This window comes from Bactrocera oleae, chromosome 4, assembly GCF_042242935.1.
Source record: "Bactrocera oleae isolate idBacOlea1 chromosome 4, idBacOlea1, whole genome shotgun sequence".
Lineage (NCBI taxonomy): Eukaryota > Metazoa > Arthropoda > Insecta > Diptera > Tephritidae > Bactrocera > Bactrocera oleae.
The window spans coordinates 73,003,996-73,028,030 of NC_091538.1; the positions used below are offsets into that span (position 1 = coordinate 73,003,996).

A 24,035-nucleotide genomic window follows, 5' to 3' on the forward strand; every position below is an offset into this window, starting at 1 on the left:
AAATGCCATTTCTGGGTTTAGTCACCTCGATTCTGGTGGAATGAAGGAATATGTTTGAAATGCAGCAAATCTCTGTGTGTGTGTAAAAAAATACCTACGAGTTTGATAAAGCGAGTGAACTATTAAAAGTGTCCGGAATACGAGTAAGTGTACACGGGGCACAAAATATGGTCCACTTAGTTAAAAGCTTATGAAATGCGCGTATATTTTCAAGAAAAGACTCAACTTTATTAAGTTTAAATATTGTAGGTAATGGACACTCTTAAGAGATCAACATTTGCGCTGGCAATAAATACTTTTTGGTGTTTTGTGTTTATATATGAAGAAAATAATTGTATGAAGAAAATTGGGGCAAATATGGTCCGCGGTAGGCGTATAAAGTTTATATAAGTCTTACAGCTAGATAGAAACTGAAATTTTACCCAACAACTTCGCATAAAAGTCATAGTTAGAAAATTATCATGTAGTAGACTAACAAGAAGAAAAACTTGTTAACATGCTAACTTTCTTGAAGATATATCGTCAAATAAAAAATGTTCCATGATTCAGATCGTTCAGTTTGTATGGCAGCTATATGCTATGGTGGTCCGATATCTGCTGCTCTGGACTAGTTTGCGTATAGACAGACAGACGGATAGACAGATGGACACGGCTAAATCGACTCAGCTCGTCCAGCTGATTATTTAGTAAAATACTTTATATGGTCTGCGACCTTCTGGTTGTTATAAACTTCGTAGTAAATTTAATATACCTTGTTAAAAGTATAAAAAGAGCAGAGATGTAGTATGAGAATAAGGAATATCATTCTGTCAAAAATTCGCAGAGTTTTCCTCAAATAAATATTATGCAACATAGCGAACTATGAAATCGAAATTGAAATCAACTTTTAATAATTTATGATTAAATAATTCTGATATAGCTTTATTAATTATTAATATAATCATGTCGAATTCGTCGCTTTAAATTTTTTAAATCGTATTTTGGACGCGGACTTTGGCGTCAAAGTAGGGTTGTCTTATTAAAGATGGCGGTCTTATTCGTATCATCAGAGGCGTTCTTCGACTATAAGTAAAAAAAATTTAAATAAAATCTTCACTAGCCTCCTTGAAGATGAACCCGCCATATTTGAAATGTACTGCACTCAACGGCCCAAAAATGGATGTGTGCACGTATGTTCTGTACCTTAAATCAGCGCATTTACCTCAAAGGCGAAACAAAATGCAATTTCAAACCATAAATTCGGGAACAAACATAATCACAGCAGCAAAGAGCTTGGAAAAAATGCTGAAAAAATTGCGCAAAGACGATTGGTGTTTCAAAATTGGCATTTTCCATTAAGCTACAAAGAATGATTTGAAAGGCTGAGTGTAAGAACACGATGCTTTCGGGGCATCTAAAAGGGCACCACAAAGCACTGGGGCACACAGCCGTGGCAAAAAGGCAAATTATATTTGTAAATGCATTGAAAGGAGCAAGCAAAAGGAAGGTGAATTGAAATTACATTTGCAAAAGGCCGCAGGGTTTAATGAGCGAACAGAGCGAGCAGAGCGAACTGTAAACGATTGAAATAAATATGCAGCGCTTAAAAAGCACAAGGCCAAGCTGACTTTCCGTTTTGGCCAGCCAGAAAGAAAAACAATTTGATAATAGTCGAAAACATGAAGATGTTGCAAGTTCGTATACAAAAAGGAACGAAGCAACTACAGCTGAAGGCAGCACGAGCGCACAGCGATGCGGAAACTTCAACACAAGATATACTTAAGAAGAGGCACAGTGTGTAATTTTGCATGCGCAGGCAAACTAAGTTTTAGATACATAAATAAATGTTTGCCTTAATCTCCATTCTTAAAAAGGAAAAATCAGTCAGAGACTTTTATTGCAACCATTCCGTTATATAAACTGATTATGTCAATTTGACAAAACCTTTAACAAATTTTGAAAATTCTAAACAAAATGTAAGTGGAGCTGTATTCTACGGATTTTGTACCGATAATAGAAATACGCGCATTCTATTATAGATATAAAATCCGTTAAACTCCATTTTAGCCATAGAAAATAAACTTTGATCTCTTTCTATTTTGAACAATATTCGTTGTGGTCCACTGTAGACTGCAAGTTCGAGCATTCCTTGCTGACTTGCAACGTTTCCGACAAATTGATAAAGTGGTTAGTTTCAGCGACTTGAAGTTCTTAACTGCGGATAAATGCGCGTTGCTTTGAATTTTCGTAATTTTTGATCACAAAATGGCCAAGCGCCTACAACAGCAATGATCTTAACAATTGTATTTCGAGTCAGATGTTAATACTTTTCGTGCAAAGCGTTTGGCAAACTAACAGCAACAACAAAAACATATGACAAAAAATTACTTTGAAACTGAAAATGTGCTTTAGATTCTACTTTGAAATTTTCGTGTACCCATAATTATATGGTGAGACACCACATAAGTATTCATGGTCAAATTATATGAAAAACATCCAAAAGTAAAACGGATGCCATATGAAATACAAACAAAGCCACGCCCCCGGTCACATGTTTTTATAAATACACCTATGTGTGTATTTCTCTGGAATTCCGGTGCTGTGATAAGTAAATATTCGCGAATTCTTTAATTATAATTGCAATTCGCCAAGAAGAACACTCGAAAGCCAAGAAGCGTAACATCGAAAGTCGCCATGCGAATGAAAAAACGCTAAGCTGCGATTATGAGCAGCAATGGGTGCAGCAGCAGCAACGACAGCAGACGCAGCGATCCAGAATAAATTTGAGATTTATGTAAATTAGTTTAATTTTAGGCAAAGCAATGCTCCAGCTGATCACTTCTCCTTCGTGGAATGCAATGTGGGTTACGCAAGCGACGCGACTCAAGAAAGAACACGGCTGAAATTCCGTATTCAGTAGAATGAAAATAAAGACGAAACGTGTTAATCATAAACGCAAATATTGGTACATGTGTCCATATGGACATACGTAGAATATGAAAAGTCAAAAAAATCTGTGCATATTTACCTTGCATATTCATAAAGTTTCTCCATTTATTTTTTGGCGCTGAAACTTCTCAGATTTGAACATACTTGTATTTACATATCTAGGCGAAGTTTGTATGAAAATGATGCACAGAGTTGCATTTAGCTATGCGAAATTTCCGTGGTAAACTTGATTAAGAAAACAATATTTGCTGATGTCATCGATTTTGATTTATTCAGATTTCATAGAGTAATTTACGAAGGTCTCAATGAAGAACTAAAACTTTTTTCCTTCAAGCATTGCAAAAAATACACCATAAGCCAAGTCCTTAATGGGGGTTTGCGCGGTTAGCAGAGACTTAAATTTATCGCCAATTGTTAATTATCCACACATAATTTATGTAAATAATAATAAATGAGTAATTTCATGTTCCTTAACAACTATGTGGAGCTGCTGTATTTTTATTCATCACTGATAAGATGTTGCAAATGAGTTCTTCAAAGCTTGTGACGGCTTGATTTCATAGTAACTATAGCTATTAATTTCAATAAACTATAAAGTGTATGCACAAATATAATTAAGTAGCTTATAGAAGGTCTACAATACGATATAAATATTTATACTCAATATTGTATTGAAATTCTTCAAAGGTGGATACTTTGCAGCTTTTACTCTAGATTTGTGCTGACATCCGCGTTTTAATAATGCTCTCCCCAGTGGAATCGGCAACTACTGTTTTGCGGATAATTACTACTCACGCAAACACTAAAGAGGCATGTATGTCTGTATGTGGTTTGTGTAATTGAGAGCAGATGGTGTGCCATTCGGATGCGCTGTCGCTGCACACATTTATGAATTATGTCAAAAAGCATAATTGCCCAGTCAGTTGAGTGGTCAGGCCTTTGTGGCAGCCAAAGCAGGCTGCTAGATGACGGCCGGCCAACAACAATGCATCCGATACAAGCAGCTGCCGATAGTCCGACAACTGCTGACGACGTTGCAAACGCCCGTTTCGATGGAACGTCACTTGCAGGAAGCAATAAATCCAATTCAATATATAGGATCGGAATATAAACCACATACATATATATATATTTAACGCTGCAAATAACATATATTTCGCATGGTTTTTGCACTGGCATATGCGTGTGTGTTCGAGTGTGCAGCATGTGTTTGGTGTGTTGCAAATTGTAACTGATCGATCGATGCGGCGGAAATGGGTACAAATGCGACGCGGCGCAGCAACCGCAACCGCCGCCACACCATCGACATTGCAACAGCTGTTTGACAATGGCGCAAGCATACAAATGGGCGGCGTATGCGAAACCACATGCGCCTACCAACACACACGCATACATATATACATATATATTTATATACACGATTACCCATGAACAAATGGAAGCTTCGTTTTGTGGCGCTCATATTGTTTTACACATGTTGCAAGTTGTTGTTCCAATTACTATTATTGTTAGCGCTGCTGCTGCCGCTGCCGCAGTCGCTGTCGCATCTGTGGTTGTTGCTTTACGGGTATACGTTACCTGAAGCGGTGATGTTAATTTCCAGATAGCAACAAAGTCCAGGCGGCACTCTGCACTCGATTAACTATTGCAGCGCTCAGCTTCCTCTACAATGCACCGCCAATCTGCCACTCAACTATGCAATTGCTTGCGAAAGCGTTTAGTGGCTGCGGGCCGGCCGACACATGCACGTATGTACATGCTGCTTCAAGAACCCTGCTCGAAATTCCGCTTTGGCGATGTGCTCGACAGCCGTAATCGCGATGCGGTGTCGCCGTGCCATTTCATCGCAATGCCATTTCTCTCTCAGCACTCAACACTTTCGGCCAATTTGTTCGACAACGCCGTTATTGTTATTGCTCTCGTAAGCGAGTATAAAATGTGAAATTGTATTTCACGAACGTTGCTTGTTGTTGTTGTGTTTGTCATCACTTTGCTCTCGTACATCGGCGTTTTAATTAAATTTAATTTAATTGCATTGAATTTCAGCGCTAACGGTAAAGTGAAATTGTTGGTAATTTCGTTGACAACCCGAATTAAAAGCACTCCGGTTAACCGGTTTGCGCTAACCACATAGACGTGTGCAGCGTTCGTTTGTTGTTGCTGCATGCTTTTTTCTAGTTTTTGTTGCAACTCGTTGGCGATTTCAGTCTTAGGTCTTTTTATTGCCACTTCACCTTGAATCGGGGCTTCGGGGCTGCGGATTTGGCGCTTCTAACTGTCGCAATATCACGAAATCGCCAACTCGATTTTATTGCTTTCGTGTATGCGTGTGTGTAAATCTGTATGTAAGTATTTCTATTTGTGTAGATTTTGTTATTGCTTTTGCGATTTTTTGCTGTAATTTTTTGATGGCTTTCTTGCGTTCGCTTCTGGATGATCTAAAAAATTTTCTGTTGATATATTTATATATTTATGCTCACATTTGTAGAGGTAGTTACGAAATTCTTCATGAGAAGTACACGCTCCACGAGAATATGAATTTTATTACATATATTATAATGTAGTATAAATAAGTAGCGAATTGTCTTGGAGAATTTAATCTCTAGCTCTGGAACTCAGTACCTGTTATTTTGAGCGATGCTAAAAAGCCACCATAAGGAATGTTAATGCTCTCCAAAACTTGAAATTTTCCTTCGAAAAATTGTGGAAAAACTTGGGATAACTTCTAACTCAGATATACCGAGATATCTCGAACACCAGAATGAAAGTAAAAGCTCAGCCAAGCATCTTGCCGGCCTAGATCTAAACGTACTTGTAGATACATATATATTTCTTTAAATTAATTGTGAAATTGTCATAACACTTGACTTGTAAAGTTTACTGAATCACTTTTACTTTGCTCTCAGTTACTCTTTACACACTCACACATTCACATATATATTTTCTTGTTTTCATTTAACGTGAAACATTTCTACAAGTGGCCTACTCATATTTAAATACACATGAGCAAGTAAGTGAACCGGTATGTTGCACGTTAACTCGCGTAGCACTTTTCCTTTCAGGGTCGTTAATTTCTTGCTTATCTATCTGCCATAAATGTAACTCTTTCTGCGCGCATCATAAATATTTGCTTTACAATTACACGGCGTTTCATATCTGTGCCTAAACAATCCATGTAATTAACACACATACTTACACTCATACATGTGCGTGCTTGTGTGTGCGTGCAACTGTTCTGCCTTATGAATTCTGGGTAATGAGTTCAAATTTTACAGCTAATTTGAAAATGAAAGTTCATAATGCACAATAATTCATTTCTGTATTCACCTAGATACATACACACACATTTGTATGGTACACATGCCTAGATAGCTTCAGTAAATGGCTATCTTACAACTCTTCTTAACATAATTCAAGACAAAGAAAGTTTTCTGCAATTATGAAAATGTGTAACAAGTGGACTTGGAATCAATTTACGCACTAAACGAGAATAATATAAAAAACAAGTTTCAAACAATTGCCGCAACAAATATTGAAGTTGGATGCATCACAATCAAACACTTGCTTAAAGAGAATCAGCTTCAGAGGCCCAACAGCCATTTTCATTAGATCTATTTTTAATACAATAATTTCTGCGCTTTTTTATTACACAAGCAACTACTCATATCCCTCAAACGAGAGTAACGATCAACACAAGATACTATCCAGCATAAATTTGAAATAAAAATCATGAAAAACTACAAAGAGCCAAATTCACCTACCTTTTTAAGTTATTACTCTAAAAGAAAACAAATTAATCTTCGTGTTTTGCACCATACAGAGAGCCTTATTTGCGAACTCACAAATAATTGTTTGAGAGATCCGAACAGCGATTTTGAATAAATATTTTATTTCCACAGATTATTTAGTCTCTAAGTAGATATTAAGTAATCAACGCTATGGTGGTTGAAAACGGAGGAGCAGGAGCGTCTAACTGTCGCACTTAAATCATCATTAGAACCATTATATTCCCAGGTTAGCAACCCTTGCTTAACAACTCTGTCCAATATCTTTGAAGTTGGAATATTGGGAAGCTTAGCAGAAATTCAGTTTCAAGCGACTGAAAGCGGGATATTTAGAGAGCTAATGTTCTACCCTCTCATCATTCTTCGCGCATATTTTGTATTATGCTGATTTTAATTTACCAATTTTCTGAAAATGAGATCTTAGAGTTAAATTCCATATGATGAACCCTATAAGATTGCTTTTTTTTACTTAAAAGTATAAGCTTTAAGGTCTGTCTGTCCAAATGCCCCCCACCGAGTTGTTGTTGTTGTTGTTGTAACGGTTATCTAGTCCACGCTTGTATGATAAGTGATAGTTTGGTTGTCGTCGAAGTCATCTAACTCTTGTTTTCCACTGAACGCTTAATTATTGCCTGCCAGTCAACACTATGTTGTCTGAGAACTGGAAGCGTAAGTGTAGGTATTATATCATAGTCATAACTTGGTTTTAAATAAATCTGTTATTAAATAGCAATAAGTTCAAAGAACTCTTGAAACCAGCTAAAATATAGTCGGCAATAGACTAAAGAAGAACAAATTTAGATTTTTCTTTAGTCCAACTCGCCTCTCAAATTATGCTTAGAACACGGATTATAAAAATATATATAAACAAAGGTCTGTTGTTGTGATCTTGTGAGCTTGGCCCACCGCTGTGGTACCTCAAAGCGTCGTTGAAAGTGAATGAGTGAGTCCGGCACTTGCACTCAAAGAGAAACTAATATTATGACAGCAAAAGCAAGAGTATAAAAAGCAAAATTTCATTGGGAAAAAGGTGGCAAAAATGAAATAAACGGAAGTGCGAAAGTCAACACTAAAGTGAAGTACATAGAATGTAGCTTCTGAGAAGAAGTGGCAGAGGCAGGCAAAAAAATTATCCGAATTCCGTGCTACTCAGAGCAGTGGCAATGTAATGCTCAAAGCAAACTGAACTAATTTCGGATGAAATCAAACGGAGTTGAGGAAGAGGTCGAAGAAGAAACACTGGCAGCAGTAGAAAGCAAAATCAGTGCATTAGCACCGTTATAAGTGCATAGCCGCTTACTGAAGTAGCAGTAGCGCGCCAAGGCGTCGAATGTCTGGTGATAAACCAACATACTGGCCTCAATACTCCTCAGCCAACAACGCCAACCAGCAGCAATGGCAGACGTGGTTGCTACCAGCCACTTTTCAGCGGCATCTATGTTATTGCTTGCAACATGTGTATGCATGCACGAATGGGTATGTGGCAATATGCTTCGCTGTAATATTGTTATGATTGTTGCTATTGTTGGACTGCTAGAGAGTCTTGGCGCTTTTATTGTCGAGCGCATTCCTCTGACTTATTGCCGATTTCTATTGTTGCATTCGAAGTCGCCGCTGAAAATGAGGTTATTAGCAACAAGGTCGATGCACGGTGCTCCGTGGCGTGGCCAACGGTTGTTTTGCTAAAATTAAAAATTAAATAAAGTCGCGATAACAACACCAATGAAAGTAGTCGTCGGCAAGTTGGCGTTTGAGCACTTTCCACGCCCCTTTTACAGTTGCCTGCATATACGAGTATCTATGTTAGTGTCTGTTTGTATGTATTGCTCAAGCTCAGCTCATCCCATTAAAAATATTTGCTTTATGAGCGCTTTCTGCGAGTTCACACAATCAGATACAAAGCAATAGACTGACTCACTGACTGACCGACCGAGAGTCTAGCAGGAAAGCACGGGTTGCCGAGTGAAAGGACTGAAATTGAAGCAATTTGCTGCTCACTCTGCTGTAAATCTGTGCAAAGACGCTCCAAAGGGATGTGCAGCAAACTAAATATTAGGCGAAATATTAAAAATAATATTTTTATACTTGCATCTCTCTTTTTGCTCACTCATGCGTTGGAGCGCCCACAATTAAAGACCCAAATCTGGGTATCTAATTAAAAATAAAAAGTGGAATACTTGCTTTATTAAAATATATAGAAATGCAGGTCAAATATAATGAATATATTCGGTTTACTTTTTGACGAGCGAAATAATACACGCACATATGTGTGTGTGTGTGTGTGTGTGTGTGTGTGAGGGTTTGGGGTGCGTGTGTTCTTTTTATGGGTCAAACGATGCGCTTTGACTATGGTATTGGTAGCGTCATAGAAAGAAATGCATTGTAGGCGTATTACACACTGATCTACTAAGAAAATCAGTGCTGCTTGGAATCAAAGCTGCTTTAGACGGAGTAAGACGAATTTGAAGAAAAAAAATTAAAAAATTTTAAAATATTATGATTCATTTGAATTTAAGTGATATTAAATGCGCATAAAAAAAATAAAAATAAGTAAATAAAAATTCCTATAAAGAAAGCTACATACAAATAAATTTCAGAGAGAAATTCGTTTACTATTAAGCGAAAAGTCATTTCTTTAGTTACATACAAGTATATGCTCATTGGTAAAGTAAAAATTAAACTATGTCGAAAATGACAGATAAATTGCGATGTGTGAACAAATGTTGTCGCATGTTAAACCACGACATCGAACGGTTCATTGACTTTGCGAAAGCAGAGCTGTGAAATTTTACGAAAAACCAGCATGTTGTTGTTGGTCGGTATAAGAATCGAATACTGATCCAACGCAGCTATTGAGAAATTCTCCAAGCACCACACTACTTAAGTACTTATATAGTCAGGTTCGAATTTGTTCTGAAGCCTCGTTAACTCTTTAATTAATGTATACTTCATGCATTTTGCCCTCCGTCACCTCTGTAATATTACACTAATTGCCTTGTGTACTTTGTGGCACTTCAAACTTGTTTTCACTTCTTTTTGCGCAATGCGAGTTTTCACTTTTGATTTGAATGAAATTTTCGTTTACATTTAAAACAAAAGTTGGCCGCTGGAATTCTTCCACAATTATTTGTTGATATCTAAGTACACACATGTTTAATTGTTGTTGTTAGCATGTTCAATATTTGCTGTTGGCATGCATAAATACTGGTGCTGTGTTGCTGCATTGCATGCAACATGCAAATATTCTTCCACTTCCAACAATAATTCAATTGCTGAGCTGCCTATTTACCTTGATGGACTAAAAATAGAGGGCAATAACAAGAACAACAATAAGAAACGAATGCATCAGAAGAAAGCTTATGCGACACACTAGATATACAAGTATATGTACACATGTATGTATGTATGGTTGTGGCTGGAGATATATCAGTTTTGCATTATTCAGTTTTCAATTCACTCGATATTTTGGTATGAGTTCGAACATTTTTGCACGCTGATCTTACTTTGGCGCGCTTTTGCACGACTCGACAAAAAGTTCAATCAAAACTCGCATTGCAATTGACAACAATGAGTATTATTGACACGGCTGTAATTCAAGGTCCCTGCGCGATTTTGAAGTTTTGCCAATCGGTTTTTTCTTCAAATTTTATTTGTGTTCACCTTTTTTTTTACTTTTTAGATGTTTGGATTCGTATTTAATTGGCACTTAAAGTTAAGTTAAGGCAATTGTAAGCTATTCGCGATAAGTCAAAGTCAGCAATGAATAAAAAATATAAATATTTGTGTAAAATATAATTACCGTAAAATTGCCAATTTTGTTTCAGAAATTGGTAGGTTACTGTTATATCTTAATTAAAAAAGTATTCAATATTTGGCATTCTCATTGAGAGCTTTATCGACAGGAGAGCAACAGATATGTTTGAACTCAGCGACACTACTTTAGAAGCCGTAACTCAAAAGATATTTGAAATATTAATTTTAAAGTTTAGTGTGACATTTTAAAAGGTATAGACTATCAAAAAATGCAAAAGAAAAACCTAAGTAAGAATTTCACAATAAGTGTGGCCTTAAAGTCAGTCCTCTTTTATTAAATTAAGGCGATTTTGAAACCCTAAAATTAATTAACTAGCAAATTTCCTGTTAAGTGCGTTCGCTGAAACATTTTCAAAGGGATTTAAAATTATTATATAATATTTGGCTAGTAATTTCATCCCTTCCAAATTAAGTTAATAGGCATGAATGGCTTACCAAACAGAATCGAAACAGAATTTAGCACCTGTCAAATACTAAATGTTTAAGCAAATGTTTGAGTATATTTATGGGCCACAGAGGATGAATAATTTAACACCTGAATTGCCTCAGCTAATTGACCATTAGTGCACTTAATCCTACAGAAATACAGTAAATTTCATAGCAAAAAAACTTTTGTTCCAGGTTTGGTCGCCTCTTACATAACCTATATTATTACAAATCAAAGTTTATTTAAGACAATTATTTGCTCGCAATATTATGCCCTCCGCTCATTCCAATATTATTATTTATATTCTTTCAGTATGAGAGTATATTGCATTAGCATATTACTAAGATGGGGTTTACCCTATATAAATGCATTATGTACGCTCTCTTATATGTTTATATATATACTTATATCACCTACGTTTATATTTGATGTAATTCTGCTTGCATTCAACTATAATAGCTTCAACCGTCCAATGGTGCTCTCCCAGCTAGAAATATTGTATCTATTTACTTCTATACACATACACCTATGTACATAAGTACAGGTATATAGTAAGTTATTTCCATGTGTAGGCAGACAAATTGCAGTAGCAACATTTTTGTGTGGGTTGTTATTTATTTGAGCACTGGTTGGCTTCAATCATTGTTGTTGTTAGGTTCTCGTTTCTATTTTCTATATGTATGCTCGACACTTAAACGAGTCAGTGGTTACCCGCATTTGTTGTTGTTGCTCGCAATAAAATCAACATATTTACTCAACTATCAACTGATTCACGCTCAGTGTTTGGCTTTTCAATAAAAGCTGGCGTTTAGGGTACATGTATGTGTATGTGGTGTGTGTGTGTGTGTTTCGAAATAAGGTCAGTGATCACTTGGGTAAGCACAGTTGTCGATTTGTTGGCAACTGTTGTTAACTTGCGCCCCTTCCCCTTTGCCCAAGCGCTGTTTGTGCCTTCACCGATGGCCGAATTAGTTTGTGCATCCATTAATTGGTTGTAACTTTAGACATTTTATCGGTTTTAATCTGTTTTCTAAAATTGCTTCATTCAAATTATCTGACCAATGTTCTATCAGATTTTAGTTTCCTTTAAAAGTAATTGGGTCGCTCAAATTAATTAGTGATTTGGTGCACAATGATTACATTCTTCAGGTCTGTTCAAGTGATTATATGAAATAATCTCAGAAGTATTCGTATAAATATTACCGTAAGTATTCGTGAATGGAATGCTCGCTTCAGATCTTCACTGAAATTATAATAATTATTTTTAATGTTTATTTCTTCTTCTAATTTCATTTATTGATTTCGATTTTCATGTCAATTTTTGTAAGGCTTTTTTTCTTATTTCTATTTATAGTTCATATCGAGAGCAACAACAACTGGCGAGTCTTATTAAAAAGGTTTGTACGATATTTATTTTATGTATTATAGTATTTTATGATTTTTAAGTCTGAACAAGCAGGTCATCCTGTGACCCTTTGCCATTAAAATTTAAATCGCTTTATTTTGAAATTATATTATGTTGCCTGAGAATTCTAAAAGTTCCCTGCTTATGACATTTATATATTTTAGACACAGGCAGACATATTTTCTTACCTTCTAATTTCCGCATGGGTGCTTGAATGTGCCACATACGAATTAGCATCTCAGAGTAAACAAACATGAATTTAACATCAACACCAACGGCAATAAAAACAAACTCAATAAACAATAAATTAAGAAGCAGCAGAAATAAAAATGCGCGAAAAAGCAAGTAACGGTTTTGGCATGGCGATTTCAGCTAAGATTTTAATAAGCAATCGCGGACACTCTCCAATAATGTAGACTTTGTACACACACATATATTTATTTTCTAACTTTTGCGTCACCAATAATTTGGTGTTGTTGCTAATCGCACGATTGTCCGGCAGCTGCCAGTGATATTATGCGCGGCTGCTTGTGTCTGCCGTCTTTATGGTAAACAGACCTAATTTCTTTTGCACACATACACACTTACCGGAATCCATACATACACATACGTACACATAATAATCATCTGTTTATGTAAATCTGTGCTAAAAATTAGAACAACTTGTTGAGGAGGAATCAAATAAATGTTGGATATATTTTGTGGCAGTGGGAGTAAGCAGCCAAAGCGCAGAAAGAGAAGTGCGCTTGCTGGACTCAATATTTTTTATATATTTGTATGAACTCACTTGTTGTGATCTGATAGATTTGAACTGAGCCAAACAAAAAAGAAGTGAAAGTATTGTCTGTTGAATGTGACCAAATATGTTAAAAAAGCGCAGATTCTGGGCAAGCTTTAGAAACATGAAAAGTTTTTAATACCTTGTCTTTGAAGAATGCACCATTAAAACACTGTATTTCTTACGGGGATATTTTTTTCATCGAAATTGCTTGAATTTTACTTTTTTAAAGTACATTTATTGGAAAGACAGTTATTGTATACTGGCAACTGCCTTCAGCTCCAGGCTCATATCGAATTTTATTTTGCTGATTTTAAAACGCTTCATTTTGTTTGAAAAATTTTTTTTTTGGTATATATACATACATACATAGCAATTTGATCTGATTTTCTCACCGATGAAAGTGCATTTTGTACTGATTGTACTTTGCATATCTTGTTTCCAGTGAAACGGAGAGTAAAATAAGTGATATTAAATTAAATTACGAAACTATAACTGTTTTGTTGCGCTAATGGCTGTGGAAAGTAAAAGTGAAACGCTCGCATTCAAGCACGAAATAAATTCGTACATGATCATGAAGTTAAAGCACTTTTTATGAAATAAAAATGCAAAACTACGTGGAGTGTTTACAAATTGCAAAAACAAACAAATATCAAACCAAAAAACGAAACACAGAAACATCAATGAAGTAATTGGCACATGTAAGAAATGGAAATTTCAAGTTTACGAAAGAAAATACTAAGAATACTACCAAAGCAATAACAACAAAAACTCGGCGCCTCAACTGCTTGTTTCACCAATTAAAGTGCAACAAACATGGTTTTTTTTTTAGATTTTAATTTTTATTGCCGTTTACAGTAAAAGTTTAAGTTGCATGCTGTTTGGCCGCACACACATGCACACAGACAAATATGAATTTATTGCCGCATCTACGTTTTTTGCATTTTGCTCGTTTCCTTTTCTTGCATTGTTTGTGTCGCGTTTAAATTTTTATTGGTTTTGAGGCGTCATGCACACATAAAAGAGCCATTAACCGTTAACTGAATGCCTACCAAATATGTTAACAAATTTTAAAAAATGGATTTTGGTCCATCAGATTGCATGGCAGCTGTATGTCATAGTAGTTCGTACTGAACCTTATGTTTGGAAATTGTAGCATTCTCTTACACAATCCGAAGTTTCTTTCTTGGTGTTACAAAGTTCGTAAAAAATTTACTATAAGATGGTCGGGTTATATTAAAGCTTAAACAAATGTCATGAGAGAAAAATTTGTGTTATTTAAGAGACAAATAACTTAATTCCGGGCCTACCACTTAGAAGGATGAGTTTTCGAATGCTGATCATTTAAAAGCTAAAGCGTAGCTTATAATCAAACTGCGAAGTGTGTTTCTTCTTTAAAAATGTCACAGAATAATACCATATACACTAATGGCTTCTAGACCTTTCAGTGGAAATTAAATATTAAAATAATTAATTCTGAATAAATTTTCCATATATATTCACTCCCTTGTATACATATTCATTAGAGATATTTAAAAAAAAATTTTATTTCTAACCTCACTTTTGCCATCAAAATCAGCAAATGCATGAATCAACAATTCTATAAATGAACGCAAGCTCCCACTTCTTGTCAGTAATTTAAACAAACAGTTGCCAACAGTTGTCGGGCTAACAGGTGTTTGAGAGGCGAGAAAAGTAAAATCGAAGAGAAGTTGCTGCAAAACTTGAATTTCTGCGCAGCACAGCGTGACTTTCTAATATTTCTTCTTAGGCTGCGGCGAAACTTTCTAAGGCAATAAATAGATAGCAGAGCACGCATACACATGTACACTTACCGTTGGTTGTCGTTTGTTTGCCTGTTAAGCGCATCATTTGCACGCGTTTGCTGCCGTTGACAGAACACAAAAGGCCAAAACCACTCAAGCACCGCTTAGCAGAGGGGTTGAGGAGGAATTTCGCATAACTCAAGCGACATGTAAGTGTGCGCCTGCGCGTACTGTAAATCCCAAATGTTGGCGCAGTGCGGCAGTCAATTTGAGATTCTGACTGTGCCGATTACCGCCTCCATAGGCAACCCCTCTAACGCCACACCACACCATCACTCGCCATTCGACGGTTGTTTATTTCTCTCGTTTATGCCCACGCACTCGAAAAAAATTTGCAATACACACACAGTTACGCGCAGCATCCACTGAACTCGTGCCGGCGATTTCTCGGTCCATAAATATACTTAATTCTAGCGCGTATTCAACTAAATCAGCACAATATCAGCGTAATATCGCATTATGCAGCGCAATAAATTAACGCGCAGGCGCGTGGGCCGCACTGTCGCAAACAACGCTGAGTGAGCCAACCTAAGCGCATGCGAATCGGTGTTCGTGTGTGCGTTTGTCTTGCGTTCAGATAAATATCGGTGTGCGCTGTGTTGGACACCAAAACGTACGCCGAACGTCAGCGCATATTTAAGCCAAGTCAAAGGCTTAACAAGCGGCTTGCTCTTACTCGTATTGCACCAGCCAACGACAAAGAGGAAACGCTATAAAGCTGTATGAGTATTGTGTTAAAATAATGATGGTCTGAGATTGATGGCAGTGTGTTTATATGGAAAATACTGTGACAAATCCCCCTCTACACTTCCACTAAGAGATACAGAAATGAATGTATAGTGTTAGTTAAAGTGAGTCAATCAAGACAGTGCCTGGTTTTGTTTACCTTAAAGAAGATTAACGTTCAATTGCTGCTGGAATTAATTTTTTCACGAAAAACTTTTTCTTACCTTCATTTTGGTATCTAAATATTTTATTGAAAATAAATTCGCGAGGCAAGTTATACACGTGTTTAGATAACTAGTCATAAATAAACTAATATATAATAATATATAAGAGATAGGGAAGAAAACACATACAAATGTTTATTAAAAATTCTGTCAAAAGTAAAAAAAATTAAAATTAAATTTCCGTTACAATTAAGAGCTCATACTTAGAGAGCCTTTCTTAGAAGTGCCTATCAACCAATTTTTCAAGTACGAAGCGAAAGAAAACATTCATACTGTACACAATTGATCAGAGTGTCGAGTAGAGTCGATTTAGCCGTATTCGTCTGTATATACGCGAACCAGTCCCTCAGTTGTTGAAATATTGAACTAATTTTTGCTCACCAAGAAGCTGATTATTTGTCGTAAACGCTGTTATCGGATCACTATAGCATAAAGCTGCCAAGAAAACTGATTGATCGGAATCAAGTTCTTGTATGGACAACTTTTTTATTTGACAAGATATTTTCATAAAATTTGACACTTATTATTGCACGAGGCAACGCCATAATGTTCGAACAAATTGTTTGGATCGGACAGTTATAGCATATAGACATACAAACTGATGGAATCAAAATCACGACTAAGGCCTTTTTATACCCTTTTATGCTATAAGGAATGCACCTATACAAATTTGTGCTTTTCGGTAGGAAATCCAAATACCTTAATAGTATTAAGTTAGAGCATAGCTCTGGTAAATATGTATGAGAAAAGAATTGAAATATTGTATGAAAACTTAATGCTAATTAATTAATACAACTGCTTCGGTACACATGCGCTTCACAGCCTCAAAATAATATAATTATTTCAGTAGTCAAATATTTTGTTAAAGCAAATTAGCTTAAGCGGATTTACAATTTTCAACTAATTAATATTTTAGTGTTTCTTTTCCACTACTTGCGTCCGCCAAATGTTACATAATATGTGCAGACAGACGTTAGTCTACAATTATTTCTGCATTTTATCCATTCATTAAGGCATATTTCAACCCATATCTGTATGTTAGCTAATTGTTTCAACCAAATATTTCCTGAAAACGCAATCGACCGACTTAAGTTGCACTAAAACAACATAAATCAATGTTATTTACGTGTTGAACCATGACGTATGATCAATGTGAAACCTAACCCACGTACCACTACATATGTACATAAATATATAAGATAAAAGCTCATACAAACAATCAGGCGCGCCAACAGACCAATTTGAAGTATAAATCTCGAGGCGCATCTGAGCAACGAAAATGTATAATTGATTACATTAATTACGCTGCCTTTGCTCTGTCTCTACCTCCGTTGCTGCCGCGGCTTATGCTTTGCTTTCGGGTTGCGCCGTTATTTATTACCAATGTGCGAGCGTCAAAGATAACGAAAGACCGCGCTGTTGCTGCTTGTTATTTAACATCTAACTGGACGCTGATTGCGATTTAGTTATTGTTATTATTATTGTTGTTGCGGTACATATTTTTCATAAACATTACCATTGTTTGCCTGGCGTGTTCCGTTGCGCTCGATGACGTCTGAAGATAAGTGAATGACAACTGCGGCTGCGCAGCTCTAACGGCCACCGCATCGCCCCTGCTATCTCACGCGCTGACAGCGTAATCACAAGCGCTGCCACCACTGTCACTGCCGCACTGATTGCTGTTGCGAAATCAAAAGCAAATCTCCACTGTTTATTTGGCGCGCTTTTGTGCCACTGTCCGCTGAAGTTTCAATTTTGTTTTTCTTTTTCAACTTCTGTGCAATTTAGTTTGCCTCTGTCAGTAAGTAGTCTTTCAGCTGTTATAACGTTATAATTGAATCATTTAATTATTTCACTGCCTAATGAGGTCCAAATGAAGCTAATATGTGTGTGAAATATCAAATAAATATATAATATATGTACAAATGTATATACATATATATACAGAAGTTGAAAAAGAAACAACAAAATTAAAACTTCAGCGGACAGAGTATACGTAAGTATATAAGGACACAATAACTAATCTTTTCAATGCCAAAAATAAAAATAAATAAATGACTTCCCAAATTCATGTCTTATAGTAATTATAAAATTAAAAACTTGGTTGGAGTTTGATAAATAGCTAGATGCAATTTACTTAAATTATTCCAACAAGTTTACCTAAATTTACTATTTATTATTTTCTTCTAGTATTTGTGTGTGATTGTCATATCTTTTATCAACTAAGGAGATAAACATATTTTGGCGGTGTAAAGGAATGAATATTTTATTTTTCTCGTTTTGTACGCGAGTGGCGGTACTGTAAAGTTTAAGATCTCATCACGATTACAAAACGACATTCACATCAAAATCGAAGGTCCTAAAAATTCTTAAAATGAGAGGAGATAAAAAAACATTTAAGTGTATGTAATTCTGTGTCTTTACTATAACACAATTGAATGGGTTTCTTTAAAATAGCTGTACCTTAATTACGAATTTAAGCGTTTAACGATTGTGTTCACTTGAAGGTTAACGGTGTATCAATATACCGTTTGCCACAACATGCGTCATTAGCAGAATTCTCGGAAGGCATTGCATACTCTTGATATTGAAAAATATTGTGCTATGACTCAGTCGTTACCCAAAGGATCGATACCTACGAGCCGAGGTGGACCCGCGAAAGCTTAATAAATATTTTATTGCCAACTGTTTTAATTGGTTGCACCATATTGCTAATGAACGCCGCCATTGTTTACTATCAGTTGTGTTTATTATTTGCTTATATAGTGTCATTATTACTTTTGCTTGATTTGCAATGACTAGAATGGACCCTTAATTCTATTTTAGAAGGAATATTTAAGCGCGAAATTCGCATTTTTCATCATTAGCGTTTTCATTGTTGTCCTTAAGTTGCTGTTGATAAAAATCTCTTTAGCTCAACATAAGAAAAGTATCGGCGAGCCTCAATGAAATCACTCTAGGTAGATACATACGGTTGGCCTATGTTCACCAGATTTATACACGCCTTTGTTAAATTCTAAATCATTATTTTACCGTCCGAAATTCCCTCTACGTTGCCAACTATTGAACTTTTGTGACACAATTGAAAATTTAATTTGACTCAAGACACAACCGAATATCACATTCACAAATTTCATTGCTCAAGCGAATCCAAATGTAAAGTGGAAATTGCGAATTATATAATATATTAACACGAGGTTAGACTGGAGCCATGAGTAAGCTTCTTCTTTTAAAATGAGCTTTACAGTAGTTGAAAAAACTTTATCATTCTTTTGGACAAGGGAACAAATTTGTATAAATCTTTAAGTGAGACTGCAAAATATCAGAATTAACGAAACGATCCAAAGTTAAATAACTTGTCTTCAATTACAATTTTTTGCAATAAATTTAATGTACATTTTTCTATATATTTCAGCCTCTGGTTTTTGCACACAGCTGGTGAAAACGTACACACACACACACACATTTAAAATTGTTATTCTCAGCTATTCCGCTTCCCTCCTCTGCTCACTAGCAAATTTAATTTCATGCTATTTAGCTATTGTTGCAAGAACTCCGCGCAATGACACTACGAATTTCAGTGGAACCCAGTTTTCTTTAACTTCAAATCGCAATGAGTGCGTTTGCACACACACGTGCGTACCCAAAAGTATATATGTATGTATATATACACGTATCGCCATTTACTTTACATAGAAGCAGTTGGCAACTTCTAACGAAAGTTATTTATGCATGTCGTGTTGCAGCGGCAATAAAATGCAAAGCGCATAAAACATTAAACAACAACAACAACAAATATAATTGAACAGCAGTTCACCATGGTGTAGCACAAAAGCAGCGAAAAGCGCTTTGCCATTGTAGTCGCGTGTGCCCCCTGGAGCACCGCACTCCACCCGTCGAGGGGCATGCGTCATCCATCGCCCGTTTCTCAATAATTTATTCTTGCGCTCTGGGTTCGGAGCACGGCAATGTTGTGGGTGTAGCGACACGAGTGCACCGGCGCGACCGTGTCGCCATGTTTGTTGCACTGGAATATAGCCAGCTCGCGCCTGCCACAACCCATTCTGCAGACAAGTAACGTGCAGAAAGTAATGGTTCGTATGGCGAACAGCTGCTCGCAGTGCTGCGACACGCAGACGGTGCACCAAGCAATGGCAGTGAGTTGGCACAAGGGTCAACGACACTGCGACTGTGCGACTACGCGTTGCTATTTGCTTAACAAGCAGCGACATCAGCCAACCGCACCAACCGCACAACGCATTCGCCGCTCAGTGCCGCCTTCGCACCGGCAAAGAATAACAAAAAGCCGAAGAAGTTAGGTGTTCTTGGTGCAATAAGTAATAGCGAAAATGCACTTTTCCTTAAGATAGAGCATTCTGCGTTTCTTTTATTTGCTTATTTCAGTTTGCGTGTGGGTGTGTGTAATTGAATTCGCAGATCACATAATATTGTATATGTGTGAGTGCTTCTAAGAGTTGCAATGTTCATGACCCGCATGCTAAACTCGCTAATTGTGAGTAATTTACATATTTCCCCACCGACTACAGTTAGAGAATCGCCGCTTTCGAGTTGTTCGCTATTATAGGTGTTCTTCCACACATTGACATATCTGAAGTTAGACATTCTGCAAGCCATCAAGTCATTCATGCGAAGTTCTCTGTGAGAATAATGAGTTCTTGCTTTGTTATTTTGGAAAACATGGATATTATGTAGATAAAAGGGCATATAAAAGACTTGCGCAACGAACTTGGGAAGGTGTACTCATGTCTGTGATAATGAAATGCGTTCGTTATCATACTTTTATACGCGTCCTGACATAGCACAGGAAGCTTCTTTTCCTGGGAATAGTTTAAATCTTGGCACACAAGTGGCTTATTGCTTATGACTAAAGTTAGGCCGCTTTGCTGGAATATGGAAACTCCTGTGTTAGGTAAAGTAGTAAAGCAATATTTCGATCGCTGAGAGTGGATCCCGACTTTGTTTAGGTTATTTCAGTATTCTGCAAGTCTTCCTGCTTTGGTTCTAGAACCTCCACAACTCGTAAAAAATTAAATCATCATTGAATACCGTTGGAATCGCAGTTGTTGTTGTTCTTGCGGCATAAAGTATTACCCAAATATAATGCTGCTGGTTTTAAAGACGTTGACCGAATAGAAAGTTCGGTTCGTTCCAGTAACGGTAATAGAGGTAAAGTGTGACCAAAAGATTAATTATGTGATTCCAGTTCTAAAAGCTAATTGTGTTAATGGAAGAGCCGTCACGAACCATGACTAACAATTGAAATGGTATAAAAATAAAATGCTGTAAAATTTGTACTTATCTGAATAAGACCGCAATTGGAAGAAATATATAATATTATATGAGGCATTAAGATGTAAATCAAACGATTTGTCAATACCTTATGTATATGATTTATTATTCCATTTCTGCTCTCAAAACATGACAAGTATACGGAAAAATGCGCTTTCGATTAAGATCAAATGAAACTCTTGCTTCCATTATTATCTATTTATATTTTCATCTAGAAAACTAATTAAAAAATGTATTCATGAAAACCATTATAATAGGATAAAGTATTGTTAGCCAAAGCTTAACAATTACTACCCGCGGATTCGCCCGACACTCCCCCTCGAATATGTCGTAAATTGATTGCATATCTGATTATAAGCAAGATTAACCTTGAAATAGTTTATGTTGTTGCTCCCAGTCATTGGCCAACACTGCCAATAACACTGACATTCAAATCTTAGCATTATGTCAATATGTCATAATGTCAACATGAGTTTCTGCACACCTTTTCCACTGCATTCGTACATTTCCGTCAGCAAAATATACCACACAAACACACATACATGCAGACATAGTGCAAACGGGTCTCTTTAAGCGAATTCAAGAAATATAGTATAATGACGTCAATACAAATAATCGCAGAGCATGAACCCCTTCTAAGGTGTCTAACTGGTTATGCCAGGTGAGCACTTAATTAGATCGAACAGATCCCCACACCTTACTAGCGCGGTGCTGCTACGCAAAGGTGCCTATTCGTGCGGTTGTGTGTGTGTATATACCATGGGCTACTAATACAGGGTGCTACTGCACCGTCACCTCACCTCAGAAAGTACACTCGATGCACTCACCAACTCGCTCAGAATAAACAACAGAAGCATATTTAATTATCTTCATTAGAAGTGTGCTCGTTGGAAAGGCTGCGCAGGCAGCAACTCAAGCGGCCGCGTGGCCCGCAGTTAATAAAAGTAAAAATCCATTCTGTGTGTGTGTGTGCGTGTGTGTGCATTCGTATCAAGTTTAAAGTTCTTTATTTACATAGAGACATAGGCAACCGCAACTATGTGCTAAACAATAAATAAAAGTTGAGTTGCTACAATAATAACAACAAAGCGGTACTCTAACATGGCATAACAACAATTAACCGCAACACAACGGCAACAAGCCCGTAATTATCTTGCAACTAATCCGCCAACCAAGTCCGAGGCGCAGTCAGCTACTTAACTGGAATGCTGCTGTTATTATTTCTGTTATTATTCTTGTTGTTGTTGTTGTTACAATTGCAAGCGTTAAGTGTTCGCCGGTCGGCTTGCTCGCGGACGCTCAGCGGGTCTAACTGTTTCGAGGCAAAAAAGGAAAATCCAACAAATGAAAAAAGCAAATAAAATCTGAAATTGTATATTGAAATGCTGCAACTTTGACATATATATATGTGTGTGTGTGTGAGCGTATGCATGTGTTGGTGCAGTCGTTGATTTGTTTTTATTGCAATGCCAGTATAAATGGACAAGTTATTTGCTTTGCCAGCAGCGCACGCAAGCTACTAAGATGAAAGAGTATAAAAACAATAAAAATGCGAAAAAAGCAAACTCAAAACTTGCCACGGCTACGACTGTATCAATTACGTTTTTAGTTCTAGCAACAAGTTTTAAAACAAATATTTGCAAATTTACAAAGTTTTGCTGGCGCGCACCTACCAAAGCCATTTCTGGTTGTTTCTCTTTCCTCTTATTTTGCATGTCTGTAATTCGACGATTGGCACTTGCCCTAGCGAAACATTGACATTGCGGGCTGCGGGTATTAAATTTTGGTAATTAAACCGTTATACATATTTGCTGAAAAAAAGCTGAAATTGTTTACAATTTGGACATGTGTACTACATGCGACTGAGCATAAAGCTTAGACAAAAAGGTTCACTGCAATTTGATACGCGAGTATTTATGTTCAACAATGGAATAGAGCACACAAGCATTAATTATGGCTTGAAATAGAAGAAGGCCCTTTGAATTGGCAGAATTATTTTTAATTTGCATGTGGGCGAAATTAAATCGAGTTCACGCCCACCAAACAGTGTTACAAGAAAACTCGTTCATCACCAAAGCAAGAAAATTCAAACTAGGCAGAGTGCTTAAAAATTGCTTAGAAGAGGGTATGTGGCAACTCACAATAGCCGAGAAAAAAAATTTTTACAACTTGTGTTCTTAATCTGTGGTAACTGTGCCCCATAAATTTTTATAACCAGTCGACACCTTTTTCAGATTCCACATAGTGATTTTCGTCTTTATAGATGGCTTTCTACGACATACCATATGTATGTACTTGCATGTACAAGTATATCGACTCATAATTGAGAAATATATTAATGAAGTGATGTGTACTTGATTTCTAAATCCACAGCACTGCAAATTATTAATGCGGTTTAAATCAGCCCATTTTACCCTTGCTTGACTTTATAACATAATAGTCGGTCAAGGTGCAAGACAGCTCCAAAACTTCATACAAAGATATATTATATAAAAGATTTATGAATTTCTATTTAAAAAAGAAAACCAAAACATTTAAGCTCATTGAGGCATGTCTATATTTAACATTACAAAGGAGAGAGAGAGAGAGAATTTCTTAATAGTTATTATTTCAAGTTTAGCATCTACTCAGATTTGGGCCTTACTGCTATGTACTATTTACTCAAGATGAAGATATTATGAAAAATTAGTTCGAAAGAATCCGAAAACTTGGTAAATGTCTTTTACGAAATGCCTTAAAGACTTTTTTCACTCAGGCAGCCGCAGAAAAAAGAAAAAAAGGTATTTTCGGCAGCGAGGTTTTGCTCTCAAGCT

General features: G+C 36.5%; 1 protein-coding gene across 1 annotated transcript in view; it reads left to right on the forward strand.

Annotated features, from left to right (window-relative positions):
* The window catches only part of sano (serrano), a 150,272-nt gene that overhangs the window by 32,594 nt on the left and 93,643 nt on the right, over nt 1-24,035 (forward strand). Inside the window, exon 3 of the mRNA XM_036367665.2 lies at nt 12,308-12,350. The gene's annotated coding sequence lies outside the window, so the exon portion shown is untranslated. The remainder of the gene's footprint in view (nt 1-12,307; nt 12,351-24,035) is intronic.